Source organism: Erpetoichthys calabaricus, assembly GCF_900747795.2.
Source record: "Erpetoichthys calabaricus chromosome 1 unlocalized genomic scaffold, fErpCal1.3 SUPER_1_unloc_15, whole genome shotgun sequence".
NCBI lineage: Eukaryota > Metazoa > Chordata > Cladistia > Polypteriformes > Polypteridae > Erpetoichthys > Erpetoichthys calabaricus.
The window spans coordinates 204,852-223,751 of NW_026261580.1; the positions used below are offsets into that span (position 1 = coordinate 204,852).

General features: G+C 42.0%; 1 pseudogene; it reads right to left on the reverse strand.

Moving 5' to 3' along the window:
* LOC127526342 (gastrula zinc finger protein XlCGF26.1-like) overlaps nucleotides 1-18,330 on the reverse strand; it is a 59,053-nt pseudogene extending 40,723 nt beyond the window's left edge.
* Nucleotides 18,331-18,900: the final 570 nt, after the last annotated feature.

The following is an 18,900-nucleotide window of genomic DNA, read 5'->3' on the forward strand; positions in this document are numbered from 1 at the left end:
ATCTTCTAATAACGGATGCACATGGTGTTGACCATGGAGAAGTGGGGGAAATTGTTAAGAGAATTAGAAATCAAGGATGTTGGTCTCCTCATTTGAAAGCTACTGTTGATAATTTTTCATCAGAATGCATTATTTGTGCCAAACACAATATGAGAAAGTGAATTACTACTCCATTAGGACACATAGCAACACCAGAGGGCCCATTTAGACACCTGCTAATGGACTGTGTGGATATGCTAAGAGCGGTGTGAAAACAGAGATACCTGCTGTAATAAGAGACAAGTTTAGCAGATGGCTGGAGGTAACCAGATCAAGGAGCAGCTACAGTTGTGAAATGTTTAACTAGGGAGGTCATACCAACGATTGGTATTCCATCAGTAATAAGCTCAGACAACGACTCAGCATTTGTTCAGAAAGCAGAGAAACAAGACTAGCAGGCATTGGGTGTTAAACTGAGACTTGGCTGTGGGTACCATCAACAATCACAAGGAATGGTGGAACAAATGGGACATTGAAGACAAAGATAAATAAGATTTGTGCCACAGTGAAGATTAACTGGTTAGATGCTCTGCTGCTTGCTTTAATGAGCTATCACATACAAACTATCAGAGTAACACATCTAACAGCACATGAAGTGATTACTGGCCGTCCAATGCCTAGGCCTGTTTGCAGGGAGGCTTATAAGGGGCCATCATTAGAACAGCTGTAATTAGAAATAAAAAATTACATGAAGTACTTAACTGCTGTCCATCAAACTTTCTATTTGCAGATGAAGAATTGAGAGCCTGAGCCAGCTGAGGAGCCCACAAGTGTGATCAAGTCTGGGGATTAAGTTTTCCTGAGAGTGTTCTGAAGGAAGTGGAATGAGGCAAGACATGAAGGTCCATATGAAGTTGTACGGGCAACTCCAACTGCTGTCCACGTGAAGGGAAGCTCGACCTGGTATCATCTGAAGTACTGTACTGCAGTCCCAGGGGTGGCTCATGTCAGCCACCATGATTCTCCTTCTGAAGAATAGAAAGATGTTGCTGAGGATGTTCCTGACAACAAATGTCACAGATCAGCCCTCAAAGACTAATCAAGTCCAGGAGGAAGTGCTACAGAATCTGTTGTGGAGAAATCTTCAGAAAAACTAGCAGAGTCTTCAGAAAGGCAGTCAGTTGATAGACTTTATTGCATAGCATAGACAACATTGCACAGTTCATAAAGCCTGTCTCAGTTCATGACGTGAGCCCCGAGTGTTCAGTGAGCCCCAAATATATTACAGTTCTTCTCACAAAATGCCCCCCTCTCACATTAGTTTCCTATCATCTACTTTACACGGTTTCTCATGATGATGACCTCATTCAGCACCTTTTCTCCTAACAATCACCTGGTGTGTCAGACCTTCTCATAACAATACCTTTGCCCACATAGACATCCCATAATAATCTTCTACCTAGCCTTTCTTCTCATAACAAGCACTTTGGCTTGAAGGACAGATTTGCCACCCTGAGGTGAGTATCACCTGACTACACCTCCCTTCATTCTCACGGCCTAATCCTGAGCTGTTAAAGATGGATGGCCTATCAGTTTATCAATTCTTAACAATTCAATGATTAACAATTAAGTTGGGATCAGAAGGACCCATATATGAAAACTGGACTGCCTAATAAATAATTCAGTAAATGATTGCTTGTTGCACTGGTGTCCTGTAAGGCTGACATAATAGGTGACTGTGCCAGTGAATGGCAGCACACAGCTTCACTGATGAAGACCAAGCTGCAGAGACCTTGACACAGAGCTTCATACTTGAAAGAAGGAAAAACACAAGCCTTTAACAATTGATTCTTTAAGCTCACTGATATGTGCTACTATATCTTATTATTATTATCACTAAGCTTTATAAAGAAACATTGCCATATAAACTTAAATGCTACTGTTAAACATATACGTGTGTGTTAATATTAAAGCCCATGAACACAGACAGCAGCGCTCTTAAGTCATGGCACGCCGCTGCCCGGTGGTCTGACAGAGGCCAAGCTACTGCTTACGTCACAGCACATGTTCATGAAAATGTCCCTAACTTTCAATAATCAACTCTTAATCCCCTATGTGCTCAAACTAACTAACATCATAATACATTGGATTTTAATTTTATTGTCTAATCTGTTGACGTGCTCTAATAAATCTACATGTCAGATAAGTGCGTATCTATTTTACGTGATATCTTGAGAGCCTGCCCTGTACTCACACAGACAAAGGCCCTGCATGCAGTTTGTTTCATCTTCTATCAGTAAGAAGCTCAGCTCCTGCATTCTCAAAACAAAATCTGCCTGCTTATTCCTCGGAGATCATGATGACCTCGGCTCACAGCTCGACTCTCAGAAACTCAAAACAAGGCAAAGTAAGAAGGACAAGCAGGCAAGAGGCCTCTGTGACAAAATTAATGGTGTCCTTGTAAAGCTGCTCCAGGCCTCGGCTCTTCATAGCTAAGAGCACTAAAATGAATAATAAAGCATATTGACCCTTAATCGAAATTCTCAACAAATCATCTGAAGGGTCACCCCAATGACAACCTATACCTGATAATGATGTGACAAGAAGGAGCTCATGTGATGGCACTGTACCTGGCAGCAGCACTCATGACCCTGATGATACTTCCAGGAATGATGGTGACCCAGCAAGTCCAGTAGAAGGAGCATCAAGAGGACTTCCCACCATTAGCTTCTCAGATTTTCAATGGGACATTTGAGAACAGCAACTGGCCAATGGACAATAAACTGAAATGGCAGCTGGACTGGAAAGTGATAATGATTATGGGACTAGAATCAAGAGAAGTAGTGTAACTGAACAGGAAAATGAAAATGGCACTGAGAGTGTGTCCAGAAACATGACTGCTATAAATGGGCTGTGAACACAACTGAGGAGATAGCAAGGGAGGAATGTTGGTTGTGTGAAAGTAAAACCAGCGATAGTCATAGTCTCATTTCCATATTCTACAAAGATGTGCCAGTAGTGTCTGAAGGAAAAAGAGACATATTGTCCTTATTGGTGTGTCCTACTGCAAGGGTGGTCAATCTTCTCTAGGGAAGGATCAACGTGTCTAGATTGTAAACGTTCTCGTATTTGGCCAACCACAAAGCAAAGACCACCCTCTCACATCAAGATAGCTCAGTCTAAGTTCAAGTGCTTTACTAGGAAGGGTCTGGTACCGGTGTGGAGATTTGGAGGAAACTGCACCAAAACATGGAACATGACGTGTGCCTCCTTAGTCATGAGAGCAGTAAATGTGCAGGACAGACCTTAGGCAGACAGATGGTGGTTATGTGGTTCATAATATGGATTACTAGATGTTCTCCTACATGACTGGCTAGGGAGGTGCACAATGGTGACGTCCATCCAGGAGGTTACAGTTGGGTATCCCCAAGACAGCTGAGTTACAAGAGCATATGAGCCTGAGCCGAATGTTTACTTAGATACAATAAGACAACCTAGAGGCCTTCTAAATGAGTTTAAAGCAAGGGATGAAATTCAATCAGGACTTGAGTCTGTATTTGGGTGGATTACACCTAATAGAAACACAGCGTGGATTAATTATCTGTATTATAATCAGCAGAGATTTATCAGCTGTACTGACTCCGCCTTATCAGCATTAGGAGAGCAATTGGATGGTACCAGTCACATGACATGGCAGAATAGGCAGGTGTTAGACTGGCTGTGGGCAGAAGAAGGAGGAGTGCGCCATATGTTAGGAGAGGAGTGTTGCACTTTTATACCTAATAACACAGCACCTGGTGGATCTTTTACACAAGTTATGGCCAAGCGTAAAGCCCTTAGGAAAGAAATTAAAGAAAATAAGGGAAGGGAATTCAAATTTTGTTATTAATGCCATTTCAACCTGGGCACACGAAAGCATAATTAAGAAAAGCAGGAATTATTCTCTTGATTATACTTGGATGTCTTGTATTTGTGTTTTGCTGCCCGTTGCCAGTTTTCAGATCACTTATTTCCAGATCTGCTGTCAAACAGATGAATATCCAAGTTATTGAACCACAAGCATCTGTAGCTTCAAATGTTGATTTTCTCCTCGATGAAATTTTGGGTAAGGAGATGGCAAACTAAAGGGTTCCCGGGTGAAGTGCTGGTAACCGCTCCCCAGGAAGAGGACCCTCTATGGTGCACAAAGTTCCTGGGTCATAGCAATATTTCACACAATTACACACTGGAGGACATCTGCACAAGACTGTGAAGGACACTGGATTCTGTAATCATCTGCTGCTGCTGCTCTAAACTGTCTTATATTGATTTTTAGATTACCTGTAATCCATTGTGTTATTGTTACATTGTGCGACTTCTACTTATATTTGTCCGACTGTATACTTGTACTACTGACACATCTTGTGCACCTCCTTTGATTTGGCCAGTAAGAGGTCTTTTACTCCTCTCTAGTCTATGAAAGGGGGGAGATGTTTGGCCTCAGTGTCACCACGAGGGGTTAACGGTGAACCAGAGGTTGTGAAGACTAACAGTGGTCTCGGGTTTAAGGCCCAAAGAAGATTGAGAGCTGGTTCCTCCTTTTCACCTTCTGGGTTATAAAAATTATTGGGCCTCAAAAAGAGGGAAAATATAGAAAAGTATATTCTTAAAGTTGCTGATTTGCATATATTCAAAGAGAATCATGAGCATATATGAAAATAAGCATTGTGTCCTAGTCCACGTTAGTATAGTAAGGGTTAAATCACAAAAAGGCCTGTTACTATATTTTTTTTTTTTCTTAGAAGACTGGAAACTACAAATAATTCATAAGTCAAGGTCAGACATTTTCTATGTGGTGAATGTGAGCTGAGGACTGGAAATAATGGTGGCAGGTACTGGACGGGTGTAAGGTGGGGAGAGGGTCTGTCAAGTGGGCATGATGGACAGAACAGAGTGCTACACTCATTAGGCTGGGAAATATTGGTGGAGCCAATCAGAGGCAGGACAAGACAGTGGAATGGTGGGAGTCAGATGAGGGGACAAATGAGCTAAGTGAGGTACGCTCTTGATAAGGACTGTAATAAAAGTAAGATGGCGCCATTGCTGAGCACTCCGTTCACCTGACTCTGAGTCTGTATGTGCATTGCACTATAAAGCTTGATTCTGCTGCCTGTCCTGAGACTCCGAGTGCCTTCTTTGGGCTAAGGGTGCCCATCTCCGCTTTGACAGTAACAAGCTGCTGGAGCAGATGATACCAGCTGCTGGTGCAGATGATACCATGCTGGGTGAATTAACAGATAATCTCGAATGTGTGGAATCATCACATAAGGACTTGGACAGCATACAGGCTTGGGCAGATTTGTGGCAGATGAAACTAAATGTACGTAAATGTAAAGAATTACATGTAGGTAGTAAAAATGTGAGAGTTTAATACACAATGGAAAATCTGAAAATTGAAAGTGACAGTGTTGAGAAGCCATTAAGAAGGCTAACAGGATGTCAGGTTATATAGCGCCTTGATGTGTGGAGTACAAGTCCAAGGAGGATCTGCTCAGGCTTTATAACACACTGGTGAGGCCTCATCTGGAGTCCTGTGTGCAATTGTGGTCTCTGCTCTACAAAAAGACAAAGTAGCACTAGAAAAGGTCCAGAGAAGAGAGACTAGGCTCATTCCAGGGGTAGAGTTATGAGGAAAGATCAAAAGAGCTGAGCCTTTACAGTTTAAGCAAATGGAGATTAAGGGGAGACATGACTGAAATATTTAAAATTATGAAGGGAATTAGTCCAGTGGATCAGGACTGTGACTTTAAAATGACAATCAAGATCACAGGGACACACTTGGAAACTTGCTAAGGGTAAATTTCGCAGAAATATTAGGACATCTTTCTTCACGCAAAGAACTGCAAACACCTGGAATGGGTGACCAAAAGTGTGGTGGACAGTAGGACTTTATGGAACTTCAGAACTTGACTTGATGTTATCTTGGAGGAATTAAGTGGATAAGACTGGCGAGCTTTGTTAGTAGGAATGGCCTGTTCTCTAAAATGTTTTAATGTTCAAAAGTTACCCATTTCATAAAATGCGATATATTTGTTTCATGACATTACATGATGGTTCATCTTACAACGGGTTTAAACATTTTTTAATAAACCCTTTGAATCCCTTAAATGCCAGTAGTGACTCTACTCTGCTGGACCCTTGAGCAGCGCCCTTAACCTACAATTGCTTCATCTTGGGTATGACGTTAATCTTCATCCAGCCCTGCAAGCAGGTCCTCCAACATGCAGGGAGATCTTGGGGGTTGGTGGCAGGATTGGCTCTCCAGTCACCATAAAAAACCTCACACAGTGTCCAGTGTGGTGCTGAGGTGTCACCCGCTACACTCGGGTCCCAATCCAGGCGGTTCATTGTGTGGTGCTTCCAACCTCTCACTCTCTTAATAGTTTACTTTGAAAACTAAGAACGTTTAGGAGGCATTCAAATAAGTTTATGAAGGACTGACCAAAATATCAGCGAGCCTTAAATGAATAACTCAATAATATTTTTGTCCAGTGTGTAACGCTGCTGTCTGATCGAAGTGCTTCTCTTTTACAATACAAAGGACGTCTCTGTCTGCGGCCAGGAAATGTGTGCACATGCGCACTACAGCTCGGGGCGTACCGGCATGATATTGGTGCGCATGTGCAGTTCAAATCAGACTGTGATTTCTTAAGTGAGGGACTGAATGTTAATCGGAGTCGTGCTGGTCTGTCAGGTGGAAGACAACGTTTAACAAGCGGAGAGGTATGTACTTGTGACATGAACAAGTTGAGGAACTTGAGAAAAAGAGAGGACTGTGCAGTCCTAGGGGTGCCAGTCACCAGAGAGCATCATAGACGTGTTTGGTGTGTTCTCCGAAAGCCAATTTTTAATGTTTTATAAGTCCGGACACTTAGCGCTGCTCCTGGTCATTCGCATTCCGTGATTGTCCTCCTGATCAGTGACGTGCGGTGAGGTTCATGGCTGGTGAGGCACTGACTCCTTTAGAGTCCGTCAGATTTACAAATATATGAACCCCAAAGAGCAGCTTATTCACTATTCGATTGGCAGCCAGCGTGCACGTTGACTACTGGTTACGTTTCATATCTCATCAGCATTTACATTTAGAGCGACAGGAGAGAGCGCATTTGATCCTCACCCTCCATGAGTTCTAACTTTGCTGTCGCAATTCCACAATTCAAACTCATTTAATACAAATGACAGTATAGAGTGGTGTAGAAAAAAACGGATTTCAATTTTGACCTTAATTGAAATATTTATTTGGTTTTAAATGCTTTTAATTCCAATGCTTTAATCAATTTTAATCGACTGTTCAACAAAAGGATAACAAGAAAAACAAAAGAATATTTTATTTAAGGTCAAAATTTAGTTTTTAAATATGGGACTGTTTTTTTTTTCTTAGTCTGATCCCATTTTTTTTAAGAAACTGGAAACCGTTTATGGTCTTAGACGGATAGCAAGCGACTCGAGCTGTCGAGGGAAGGTTGGGCCGCTGTAGTCGGGCAGGGGGCACACGTCTCTAATTATATTGTGTATGTAAAGAGTTTCACTGTAAAACGTAATAAGCTTCATATTTGTGTGTTTGGAGACCCTGGTGTCGTACTGAATTTGTATTGTAGAAAAACAAACTACTGTGCAGCATGACTAAATGTGTCTTTTCGTTTCTGATCGCTATACGGCACTTCCAACTTGGGACAATTCGCTATAAACAGTTTCAGCCAATCAGCGCCTTCTAAACATGCAGAATGACAGTGTGACCCTTTATTGTAGCGGCGCAGCATCTTCGTACAGTCAGTCATTGTCCTGTTAGATTATTTACTGTTAAGTGCTGCTTGAGGTAGCGTTTATAGTACAACAGGTGGCCTACGTAGTTCTTAAATTGGTATTGAAATGCACACACAAGTCTCCTAAATTATTTATTGAAATGCCTACATTTACAGTGTCCGTTTTAGGAAGTTGTAGTTTTTACTTGTTCCTGTTATTATGAACTAGGGGGCTCTGCCCCCTGCTTGCTTCGCTCGCCAACCCCTGGTGTTGGGAATGACAAAGAGCGTGATGTATGAATGAGATATAGAATAGTGTGACGGTGTAGATGATGCAAATAGAAAGCAAACAATAAAGTGTGTGGCACAGTGTAAAGGTTTATTTGAAAATTTCTTTGTACACGCCGTTTAAGTGTAAAAGGTAATTCCAGCTCAGAACTTGTAAGGTCATTTAAGATGGTTATTGTTGTGATCAGAGTCAAGTTTGTCAGAGCTTAGAAAGAGTTGTGTCTCTCCAGGAAGTAATGGAATGACTTGGGTATTAATGTTTTCCATATTAATATTTTTTGGACATAATATAGTGCGTTGTGTTAAAAGGGGCATTTGGTCTAATGAGATTGCTGTTCGAAATGTTTCTGTAACTAAGTCATCACAGATAAAGGCTTGAGGAATTGTAATAATATGTGGCTGAAGTCTATCTGTATTGGTGAGTGTACAATCTCTCAATTGTAATAAGCAATTGTTATGATCTGGTTCTGGACATCGTATCTTTTTTACTAACTGTATCTTTTGAAAGCAATGCCAATTGTCTGCGTATTTTAAGGTGCACTGAACAATAGCTGAGTGCATGGCATCTGGAAGAATAGCTAATCACTGTTTAAAATCTCCTCCTCATAAAAGTACCTTTCCTCCAAATCGAGTATTATTATTCATAAACGTTTGTAGAAGTTTATGAATGGTGTTGAGTAAGTGACTTCATGCCATTGAACATTCATCAATAAACAACATTTTTTCAAGACGGATGTCACGTGCAGTGCCACCGTTAATGTTCATAGTGGATACCGATTTGTAGGATCTAATGCAGTTGATAAAGATTTCACTTTCAGGTACATCGTCAGTTATAAGCTTCTGTAGATATTCAGTATATGAATGTAAAGAAGGCAGTCTAATTTGACCCTTTTGACAACAACGTGTAAATGTATTACTTGTATTGCCAGTTGTTTCTTCAGGGAAGTGAACTGAATGACAATGATTGCAAATGACATTCATTAATCCGAACGAATTTTCCTGGTGTATGTTTTCCTTGTGCCGTTTGAGAGGCGCGTTGTTGCATGTGTAGTATTTGGGACGTGTTGTTTTGGAGCTGTAATCGATTTGCCTGTGCTGTGTGAGAAGCCCGTTTTACCCTTCACTGCCATTAACGTATGTCTGAGACGGGAGGTGTTTCGTTTTGAATCCATGCCTGTTGCGATGCAGCACTTTGATTGATAGATTGCGTCATGTGGATCTAGGATGTAGATTTGTGCATATTTGCGTTGTTGATTTGTTTCAGGGTGCACTGTTCCAATGCGATGCAGTATTTGTGCACATATGCGAAAGCAGTATGGGCCATTGCCTTTTGGTGGCCTGATATTTACTCCGGTATATGCAAAAGCAAATGAACCATTGTAGGATCTAATGCAGTTCATAAAGTTTTTACTTTTAGGTACATCGTTAGTTAGAAGCTTTAGTTGAGCTTTGCGTTTTTGGAGTCGAGACATTTTTTCATTTAGAAATATGGATAAGTAATAAGGAGTATTGCACTCACTGTTAATATGGAGCCTTTTCTGCGGTTGAACGGTTAATAGTGCCTTATTGTAATGAGATCCACCTATGCTGCATAGCCGTCTATTTTGTTGTTTCTTTCGTGTGTTTGTTCCCGTTATCCTTTCCTTTTCGTTTTGTACCCGTGACCGTGTATTCATGACTTATTACTTATCCATATTTCGCATGCTGAGAAAGAAACAAGGAGGATCGCAGTCACTGTTAATATGTTTCTTTTTCTGCAGTTGAACGGTTAATTGTGCTTTATTGTAAGGAGATCCACCAATGCTGACACCTATGCTGTCTAGTGTGAAGGTGTTGATGTTCACTTTAGAATATGTGGCTTTGGGTGTCACTTCTTATGGATGTGTGTGTGTGGGTGGGGGGTTGGGGTTTTGGTTTGAGGATTGTTGTCGCACGAGCGTCTTCTTTCTTTTTGTGTTCCTGTGTCTTGTTGAATCCCCCTCTTGGTGTGTGTCCCGTCCGGTGCCTGTAGGGGGGGGGGGGGGTGCCTTGCTGTTGTGCGCGATCCTCTTTTTTTTTTTTTTTTTTTTTTTTTGGGTCTAGTTTCGTGTGCAATGTGTTTCGTGCTTTGCTTGCGTTTGAATACTTTTTTTATGTGCCTTTTCCTTTTTTCTGTGGTATTGTCCGCCTCTCGCGGCCCCTCATCCGCCTCTCTCGCCCTCTTTTGTCTGCCTTTCTCGGCTCCTCAGCCGACTCTCGCGGACTCTTTTTGCGCCTGCGCAGTACGTCTTTTTGCAGCTACGGCCCATTGCCGGATGTGCCTGCGTCCATCATCCGGTTTAGCATTCTCGGTTAGTAATATGGATTATAATTTCTCATTGTCACATATTATTAGTTACTACTCACGAGTCCCGCATCATTGAGATTCTGTTTTATATTCTGTATAAGCAAACTTTTTAAAAGGAGCGTTAATTGAACTGAGTATAGCAGACTTGTCATCTTCTTAAAATGACTTTATTGATTTGATATTGACATTTAATCATAAGATCAAAAACCAAGGAGGATATGAGTTTGCACGGACTGTGCTGTTTCTTTGTTTTCGTGACATCGCGTCAGTAGAGAGTGCGTGACGTTAACAATGCATTCTGTCCTAAATGACAGCGCACACACTTTGTGATATTTCCTAAAGGCCAATGTGTCTCAGTTTGCTCATTAATATATTTTGACAGTGTATTTTAGTGAGAATGATTATAAACATATTACCCATGTTCATTTCCCATGTAGATATGTAACGTTTGGAGAGAATAAATAAAAAGTAACAACACATATAATAGTTATGTTGCATTGTTTATGATTAACAAAATTCATAGTTTATCTGAAATGTTCTACTTATACAGTCGATTTATTCCACTTCTGAAGGTGTACATTGTCGGTATTCTCCATTGCATTTGCCACCCAGTGTAAGGTGTGCCAGTGCAACTGAAGGGTGGCAGACGAGCTCACGTAATGGGTGACAAGGCACATCCTCACCCTGATGCTGAGGCTCTTGTCATGAATATTCCCATCTTGTGCTTTTTCTCGTTCCTGCCAGTTTACTATTATTATTGGACACGTATGTAGAGGGAATGTGTGTCTTATTTTATGTCTATGAAAGAAAGGACAGTAAAGCCTTGAATGAAACTGAGTGTTGATGCTTTGGGTGACACGACAGGTGAGGAGCAGGGAACGTTAAATGTGACAGTGACTGCGGGGGATTGTGGGACTGGAAGATGGTTTAAGAATACAGAAATGACAAAAGCTTAGTCTTTCAATAATTCTGTTTACATCAATGATTTATCTGTTGTGCTGCAGTTCGGAAGATTACTTATTTAGCACCCCCCCCCCCCACACACACACACCCCCACCAGTGCAGCCTTTGATAAGATGCATTCAGAAGGAAAGGATGTTGCTGACAAAGTCAGGTGCTTTTTTGAAGGTTTGGCTCCAGATGTGCTTATCCAGCTGCTCCTTCTTGTCAGTACTCGAGTGATCTTTATGTTCACCTCTGGATGAATTCGCAAAGTTTCTTTACAACGTTTTTGTCTCATTAACGCAGAACTCCCGAAGCTTTCCTAAAATTGCAGAAGACAGTTGTGATTAGTTATGCAGCACACGCTTTTTCTCACATTGCTTTTTGGAAATCAATAATACAAATCATCTACAGATCTGGGAATCACTGAATAGTAAAAACGTTTAATGAGAGTGTCTTGCGCATATACTGGTGTAATGACCACGTCGGCTTTAGTGAAGCGTTTCTTAGCCTCTCTGATATGATCGACATGGCGTAGAGTGGATTCTGGATTGTTATAATACGTGCTACCTTACGCAAAATATGCTCATTAATTTGTTACAGATTCTAGGTGGACACGATTCCATGCCAAGCAAAAAGGTGCCCCATGTTAATCGTTCATATTGTCTCCAAAATATATTTGTTATCTTACAGACAAGTACTACTTAACTGTTTTATACAAAGTCCTTATTTCAACATACGTGAACTCCAATTAGGATTTGAACTCGCGTTAGCGCACCTTATCGCTGCCGCAGACACAACTTCATTTACGCTTTAAGCCAAAGCACTTCAGCAGACTACTGAGGACCAAATCGACTGCTGACTGCGCAGATATCAATGACGTCATTACGCTAGCGTGCCTCACAATCACGTGACAGGCGCATTTGAAACATCCAGTGCTCCGTAAGCTCGACGCAGTGTCTAAACCTCAGTATCGAGCGGCCCATCACCTTCTCCCGCACTTGCTGTCTTACTTTATCGCTGTTTTCATTTCGTTGTGTCGGGTGCTGTGTCATTAAAACCTTACAATGTAGTTTTTAAAAAGGGTGACAGAAAGAACATTTTCTCCTTACTGAAGTACGGAAGATGAAGTCCATGTCCGCCCTCGCCGTTTCTGTTTGTCCTGAGGGTTTCGCCCTAACCATGCAGTTTAAATTTATTTATTTATTTTAATTTTACTGGTGACTTTTTCTAAATACTATTGTTGCATTTCTTTTGTATTTTTTCTTCTTAATTTAAGCCCAGCCAGGTGAAGTGACTTGCTCGGGGTCACCCGTGTCAAGATCAGCATTTGAACCCACAGCCTCAGGTTTTGAAGCTGAAAGCCTTAACCACTACATCACATTACCTGCTTAGATGTCCAGGAGAAGTGATGTCAACCTCGGTGTCTTAAACCTGACCTAAGGAAATGGACAGAAGCGTCATCGGCTTGTGGGGTCACCTCTGAGGGGCTGTTCATTATAGATGATCTTTCCTGACCATGTGGCACTTTGGAATTTGTGCAGGGGACCCCAGCCATTACTGTATGAGAAGCTCTTACACGAGAACATCATTTTTGCTACTTGTGACCCCTTTTGACATTTTGTGATTGTGTAGGCTGCTCCAGAATGAGGTCTCCAGATGGACAGATGGAGACGTTAAGTTTCTGCACAGTTTAGAGTTTCTGCTGGTCTTGTCCTTCCCTGCTGCTCCTCTTTGACCAGCAGGACATCGTGGTGTCAGGCTGACTATCGTGTAATGGTCAGGCCTTGTGCTTTTGGACCAATCTGAGCTCAGCATGACTTCTGTTCTTCAACCTTCCACCATCTCCACCAGTGTTCTTTTCACCAAGTGAAACTAAAACCAAACTTCTTCAAATTATAATTTAGTGGACCGGAACTGAAATAAAAGTTAAATAAACTGTGTGAAGAGTAGAAGTAGAGAATAAGGAGAATGAGACTGGTGTTGTCAGGCTGATGTTCACCACACTTGTCTTTGTGTATGACACACATGTAATAGGATGATGTGATATGTGTGTTAAGAAGGTCCAACACAGACATGAAAGGCACTATATAACAGATCACCATGAGCACACGGTGGATACATAAGTGAAGATTTTACTCCAGTAAGGTCCAAGCTGGGGACATCACAAAGCAAAGCAGCTGCTGGACTTTATTGTTCTTGGCCCCATTGCATTGTGGATACTCCATCCATCATCCAGCCTGATATCTCTTAACACAGGGTCACAGGGTTCTGCTGGAGCCAATCCCAGCCAGCACAGGGTACAAGGCAGGAAACAAACCCCTGGCAGGATGCCAGCACACCGCAGGGCACAAACACACAAAGCACACACCAGGGACAATTTAGGATCACCAATGCACCTAACTTGCATGTCTTTGGACTGTGGGAGGAAACCCACACAGACACGAGGAGAACATGCAAACTCCACGCAGGGAGGCCACGGGAAGCAAACCCAGATCTCCTTACTGTGAGGCAGCAGCGCTACCACTGTGCCACCATGCTGCCCATTGTGGATACTCTATATTTAAAAAGCTGTATGCCATGAGCACTTTGGAGTTGAGGTGGGCTACGTTTCTCACACATAAATGAAGAGTGTGTTGTATTGAGGAGTTCTGGGCTGGTAAGTGTGTGAGATGTGACTACTTACAGGTGACAACAGACCTTCTACACCTGCTCTGGAGCTTTAAAGGTCCATCTGAGAAGACCCAGGATGAGCTGGAAATCAAGGATTAGACTGGATGGGAGCTCAGCTGGTGGAGAAGGAGAGAGGGCTGTGTGTGGGTAAGTGGGCCAGCAGCCCCATGGCTAACTAGAGCTACTGCTGTGGAGTAGAGTTAAGTTTTTGGGATTCTACCTCCTTGGGGTCTCTGTCTCCCCTTTCTCATATTTAGCCTTTATTTGTAAGCAAAACCTCCTCTTTTTTGCTACTTGTGTCCCCTTTTGCTATTATGTGGGTGTGCGGACTTCTCCACAGTGTGGTCTCTGGGTGGGATGGATCGCAAAAGAGACACTGAGCTCCTCTCTAGCTCTGAATTTAATGGGACGTAGTGCTGTGAGGCCAAACTGCCCGTAATGTTCAGGCCTTACGCCCTTTAATCAGTTCTGGCTTAGCCTGACTTATGTTCTTGAACCTTCTACCATCTCAGTGTTCCACCAGCGTTTTTTTGCAGACCAAAATAAAAACTTAAAAGTAGTTCACCAGAAGTAAAATAAAAGTGAAAAGATTTCCAAAGAGTAGAACGAAAGAATAGTGAGGATGAAGATCATGTTGTCATTCTGATGTTCACCACACTTGTCTTTGTGTGTAACGTACACGCCACGGTGTGGAGTCGCCAAGTTAATTCATTAAAACCCGACGGCTGTAGTGTTAGCTTAGACAAGAACATCAGTGTGTGTGTGTGTGTATGTGTGTGTCTCCGAGTCCATCACTGTCTGCTCTTACACTGAGCCCCCTCACATCTCCTGTCACCTCGTCATCTGGACAAATGTGGCAATGCCAATCTAAACGTTAAGCTAATGATGTGCCCGCCTGCTGCCCGTGCCCACCATGAACTGCCTGAATTGATCCTGCAGCTGCTCAGTTTAGAATCGCAGGACACTTGGGTGATAAATGAGGTGGACATCAACTCGTCACATTTACTGTGCCACACGTACTCAAGTGAGGAGCTGTAAAGAACAATTGTGTCACTCAGGGTAACTTTTGGGTTCTTTTAGTTTTTCTTGTAAACATAAAAATGTCTCCCAGTTGTCGCCCTCATTCCTGTTTTGTTTGAATTTATTTTTAAACTTCCTGAAGTATCTTTCACTGTGAACCTTCACATTTTCGTTTATGGCATTCTGTCACCATTACAGATAAATTGTCCAATTTCTAATGAAGGTTTTGATGTCCTCTCTATTAGTGTTGAGGTGCAGACTGAGCTTCCACAGCACGACGGTAGTTCAGCATGGGAGGCTCATCACGTGACGTCTGAGGTGGTGACACAACTAAAGCAATGGTCCTGGGAGAGTCGGCACTCCATCTGGTCCTGGCACTTAATGGACAGGCTGTGCGGCAGCTTTCTGTGATCTCAGCTCAGTTGTGGACTGAGGAAGAAGAGCTGATGAAGATACTGCAGTGGTAATGTGGTGGAGCTCAGGTTTGAAAGAATGACCTGCCTGCCTGAAATACACAAGTGAAGAGAAGGAAAGGACTGACATTATGTGACAGAACGGTGACTCCATTAAAATGGAGCAGTATGAGATAACTGGGGTCCAGTAGTCAAAGAAAGAAAAGCAAGAAATGACACTTCTCATGTCACTCACAGCAGAGGACAACATCACGTCAATAAGGTAAGAAGCTGGGAGAAACGCTGAACTCCTGTGTGACAATGGGAACCTCAGTCCTCTGATGTCACCACTTTTTGAAGAGGGGCGGTGATCTTCACAAGGATGATCACTTGGAGTGGCTGCCCCTACGGCATGAAGGACAGAGTCTTACTGCACAAACGTGAGTGGGCTGCTGTGCTCCTCTGTAATCCAGAGGAGGGTAATTCATCATCAACATCATCATGGTCTCCAATAAGACCACAACCAGATGTGAAACACATAACAGTGTGTGATGTCCAGACACCCCCTGCATGAAGCAGAAGACCACAAACAGGCTGTGGTACCAGGGCCTGACGTGAACGAGAGTGTCTTGTGCCCAGAGATACCCCTACATGAAGAGGAGGGCAGCAAACCACAGATTGTGGTACCTGAGGAACATCAGATTGAGTCACAGGAATAGAAGACATTTACCAAACGAGAACAGATAATTAAATCCATCAAGGTCGCTTCTTTAGCTAATAGCTAAGATAATAAAAAGATACTGTCTGTCTGTCTGTGAGTGTGTGGTCCCTCTGAGCAATCTGATTGGTCAGTTTGGCTTTGATGGTTCACTGGTATGGGAGGTGGACCTGATACTTTAGGGGTGCAAAGGTCAATTCCTGACTGACCCTTTTTTTGAACTTTTTTTTTTAAATATATTTTTACACAAAAAAAAAAAAAAAAGTTAAAGCATTTCAACAAAAATGATGTTGGGCCACTAAAATCTAATAGGGTGCAAGCCGAGTCGCCTTTAAAGAGGGGAAGCATTTGAAAGAATAGAAATGAAGTTCTCACAGCGGGTAGAGACGGACGCAGCGGAAAAACTTTGTTTTTTTTTGTCTATTATCTTTTTCAGTTATATTTCTTTTTGTCTGACTGCTGTAAGCAGGATGAGTTCATTCAAGTATGCAGCCCCTCATGGTCACTCCGGACTTGAAGTATCAGGTATCTCTCTGTGTAACGTAATACAGGATGTCCATATATGGCCTTATTTATATTAGATGAACACGTCATCAGCTGTATGCTAAACATGCCTCGGTGTATTCATACACTCCCGTTGTGAGGGACCGCTAGACGTTACTGGGCTGATCGAACCCCAGCTGGACTAACTCTTCAGATAGAAAGAGCAGCAGCCACACCAGAGAGTAGTGTGAACACCAATACGGACTCTGGAGAAAAGATAATAGAAATACTGAAATCAAATCAAATAGCCTTTTATTGTCAATTCACTATATGTGCAGAACATACAAGAGAATCAATATACTGTTTCTCTCTCAACTTCGTAGTACAATAAAATATAAAAAAGCATAGAAGTATAACATAAGATAAATAACATTAGAACTTGTAAAGTAGACCTGTGTACAATGTGCAATAGTCATTAGTGCAAAAGCCACTTACAGTAAATTAATAAGCAGGGTTGCCTAAATGAGTCTGCAACTTTTTGTCAAATGCATTCTGTGTAACTAACTAGCAGAGCAATTCCAATTTTCTTTCCACACCTGACTGAATTATTTCAGATTTTTTTTCTTGTTGTTATTTACAGTCTCTTTGGACTTTGCCTTTTTAGCATGAATTTTCATGTGTCCATGAAGAGGATTTTTCTTTATGAATGTTTTTCCACACTTAGAGCAACGGTATGGCTTTTCTCCTCTGTGAGTTCTTACGTGTCGCTGAAGACTGCAGGGTTGTATGAATCGCTTGCCACATTCACAGCAACAATATGGCCTTAATCCAGAATGAATTCTGTTGTGTCTATGAAGGCTGCTGTTATCGGTGAATAGCTTGTCACAATCAGGAAGCGAGTATGGCCTCTATCAAATGTGTGTTCTTATATGTCTACAAAGACTGCGTGTTCGTGAGAATTTCTTGCCACATTCAGAACAGTCATAAGGATGGTCTTTATTGTGGACTTCTGCATGACGCATAAGACTGCTTGTGCTGGAAAATCTTTTGCCACATTCAGGACAGCAATAGGGCTTCTCACCAGTGTGACCTCTTAAATGCCTTAGATGATTACTGCTATCTGAAAATCGTTTGCCACATTCAAAACAGGAAAATGGCTGTTCTCCTGTGTGCAGTCTCATGTGTGTCTGAAGATGGCTTGATTGTGAGAACAGTTTGCCACATTCAGAACAGGAAAATGGCTGTTCTCCTGTGTGCACTCTCATGTGTATGTGAAGATGGCTCGATTGTGAGAACCGTTTGCCACATTCAGAACAGGAAAATGGCTGTTCTCCTGTGTGCAGTCTCATGTGTTCCTGAAGATGGCTTGATTGTGAGAACCGTTTGCCACATTCAGAACAACAATATGGTTTCTCTCCAGTGTGAATTCTTTTGTGTTTGAAAAGACCGCTCCTGTCTAAGAAATGTTTACCACAAGTTGGACAACAACATAAACCTTGTCCTCCGTGACCAATCATATGTGTCTGAAGGTGGCTCACTTGTGAGAATCGTTTGCCACGTTTAGACAAATATGGTTTCTCTACAATAGGAGTTGTGGTATGGCTGTGTTTTGAAAAGTTCTTAACACATTTAGAACGGTGGTATGGCTCCTTTTCTGTGTTATCTTCTCTGCGTTTCTTAAGCATGTGACTATCTGAGAATTGTTTCCCACCTTCAGGACAGTGATACGGTTTCTTACTCCTATGAATCCCTCTATTATCCTTAGAATTCAATTTGTGTTTAAATGTTCTCACACACTGTTGGTGGATTGGATTTAGATTGTACACTCCTTGAGATTTGATGGCATTGATCCTTGTTAGTTTCACAATAGGCTGAAATCTAGGGTGCTGAGAGGCCGTTACCAAGTTCTTTGTTGCAGATACCAGTTTCTTCCTATTCTTATCAGGTTGTTTACTTTGTGTACGACCCTGAAGAGAGGACAAGTTGTCATTCTCTTGAAAATCTACAGAAATAAAAATGAGTTAAAGTTTTAAAATGACCAATATTTAAAATAAAATAGCACTACAAGAGATTATTCAGTGTTTAACAGTACATGACTTTTGCAACCCACTTTACAAAAGCATGCTAATGGAGTTAACACTTAACAATCCCAACATTTGCAGACTGAATTAACAAACACATGAAGCCATATTAGGATGCAGTTACCATGGACCAGGAACAAGCCATGAGCAACTATCATTAATGGCTTGGTGATGGCTTGAAAAAGAAAGAGCAACTGGGGCAGCAAGGGTGGCCAAC